Below are 2486 nucleotides of genomic sequence, written 5' to 3' on the forward strand. Positions count from 1 at the left end.
CTCAAGAACTCCTTTCTTCTGATTAGTCCCATTGTTCACAGGATTCCTTTCAGAAGTGTACATGAATTGGTTATTTGCAACCATTTCAATTAATTCTTGAGCTTCTGCAGGCGTCTTCTTCAGATGAAGAGATCCTCCAGCAGAGCTATCCAAAGACATCTTGGATAGTTCAGAGAGACCATCATAGAAAATACCTATGATGCTCCATTCAGAAAGCATGTCTGAAGGACATCTTCTGATTAATTGTTTGTATCTTTCCCAAGCTTCATAGAGGGATTCTCCATCCTTCTGTCTGAAGGTTTGGACTTCCACTCTAAGCTTACTCCATCTTTGTGGTGGAAAGAACTTTGCCAAAAAGGCATTGACTAGCTTTTCCCAAGAGTCCAGGCTTTCTTTAGGTTGAGAATCCAACCATATTCTAGCTCTGTCTCTTACAGCAAAAGGGAATAGCATCAGTCTATAGACCTCAGGGTTAACCCCATTAGTCTTGACTGTGTCACAGATTTGCAAGAATTCAGCTAAGAACTGATGAGGATCTTCCATTGGAAGTCCATGGAACTTGCAATTCTGTTGCATTAGAGAAACTAATTGAGGCTTAAGCTCAAAGTTGTTTGCTCCAATGGCAGGGATAGAGATGCTTCTCCCATAGAAATCAGGAGTAGGTGCAGTGAAGTCACCCAGCACCTTCCTTGCATTGTTGGCATTGTTGTTGTTTTCGGCTGCCATGTGTTCTTCTTCCTTGAAGAATTCGGTCAGGTCCTCTAAAGAGAGTTGTGCCTTGGCTTCTCTTAGCTTTCTCTTCAAGGTTCTCTCGGGTTCAGGGTCAGCTTCAACAAGAATGCCTTTGTCTCTGCTCCTGCTCATATGAAAGAGAAGAGAAACAGAAAGTGTGGAATCCTCTATGTCACAGTATAGAGATTCCTTGAAATGTCAGAGGAAAAGAGAAATAGAAAGAAGAAGGAGAAGAAGAATTCGAACTTTAATTAGATAAGGTTCGAATTGTGCATTTAGAAGGAGTGGTACTCCATAAATAGAAGGATGTGGGAAGGAGGGAAGAGAATTTTCGAAAATTCATTTAAAAGATTTTGAAAACATTTTGAAAATTTGACTGATAATTTTCGAAAATTAAAAGTGAAAAAGAAATCAAGTGATTTTTGAAAAAGATTTTGAAATTAGAAATTAAAAAGATTTGATTGAAAACTAATTTGAAAAAGATGTGGTTAAGAAGATATGATTGGTTTTAAAAAGATGTGATTGAGAAGATATGATTTGAAAACAATTTTAAAAAGATATGATTTGAAATCAATAAAAAAAGATTTGATTTTAAAAATTAATGACTTGCCTAACAAGAAAAGATATGATTCAAACATGAAACCTTCCTCAACAGAAAAGGCAAAAAATGTTCAATCAAATCATTAATTGTTAGTAAGTATCTTTGAAAAAGGAAAGAAATTAATTTTGAAAACATTTGATTGAAAAGATATGATTTGAAAAAGATTTGGTTTTGAAAAACTTTGAAAACTTAAAAAAAATCTGATTTTGAAAACAAAATTTTCCTCCTAGCACCATCCTGGCGTTAAACGCCCAGAATGGTATACATTCTGGCGTTTAACGCCCAAAATGCTACCTTTTTGGGCGTTAAACGCCCAACCAGGTACCCTGGCTGGCGTTTAAACACCAGTCTGCCTTCTTCACTGGGCATTTTTGAATGCTCAGCTTTTTCTGTATAATTCCTCTGCAGTATGTTCTGAATCTTCAATTCTTTGTATCATTGACTTGAAAAGACACAAATTAAAAATATTTTTGGATTTTTAATAATCAAAATGCAAAAGGAATCAATTAACAATGCATGCAAGACACCAAACTTAGCAGTTTGTATACTACTGACACTAACAATATGAGAATGCATATGAGACACACAAAATGCTTCAAGTCAATAGAATTCAAAGATTAGAACACAAAAATCATCAAGAATTACTTGAGGATCCTTAAGACACATGAATGAATGCATGCAATTGACACCAAACTTAAGATGAGACACTAGACTTAAGCAGGAAACATCAAATATTTTTTGTTTTTATGATTTTGTAAATTTTTTTTTTGTTTTTCGAAAATTAAGTGGGAAAAGGTATCAAAATCCTTGATGAGAATTCCAGGAATCAGTGCAATGCTAGTCTAAGACTCCGGTCCAGGAATTAGACATGGCTTCACAGCCAGCCAAGCTTTCAAGGAAAGCTTCGGTCCAAAACACTAGACATGACCAAAGGTCAGCCAAATCTTAGCAGATCACTGCTCTAAGAGCAAAATTGATGAGAATCAACAAGCTCTTGTGGTGATAAGTTGAAACCTCGGTCCAATCAGATTAGACATGGCTTCTCAGCCAGCCAGATTTCAACAAATCATCATGAAACTCTAGAATTCATCTTCAAGAATTTCGAAAAAAATAAATACCTAATCTAAGCAACAAGATGAACCGTTAGTTGTCC

The 2486-nt window shown here is 35.7% G+C and overlaps 1 non-coding gene across 1 annotated transcript; it reads left to right on the forward strand.

Annotated features, from left to right (window-relative positions):
• Positions 1-213: 213 nt before the first annotated feature.
• On the forward strand, positions 214-321 carry LOC130951141 (small nucleolar RNA R71). Its single transcript, XR_009073845.1, has one exon. It is a non-coding gene; the product is annotated as a small nucleolar RNA R71 (small nucleolar RNA).
• The last annotated feature ends 2165 nt before the right edge of the window (positions 322-2486 follow it).

This window comes from Arachis stenosperma, chromosome 1 (genome assembly GCF_014773155.1).
Source record: "Arachis stenosperma cultivar V10309 chromosome 1, arast.V10309.gnm1.PFL2, whole genome shotgun sequence".
In the NCBI taxonomy this organism is placed as follows: Eukaryota; Viridiplantae; Streptophyta; class Magnoliopsida; order Fabales; family Fabaceae; genus Arachis; species Arachis stenosperma.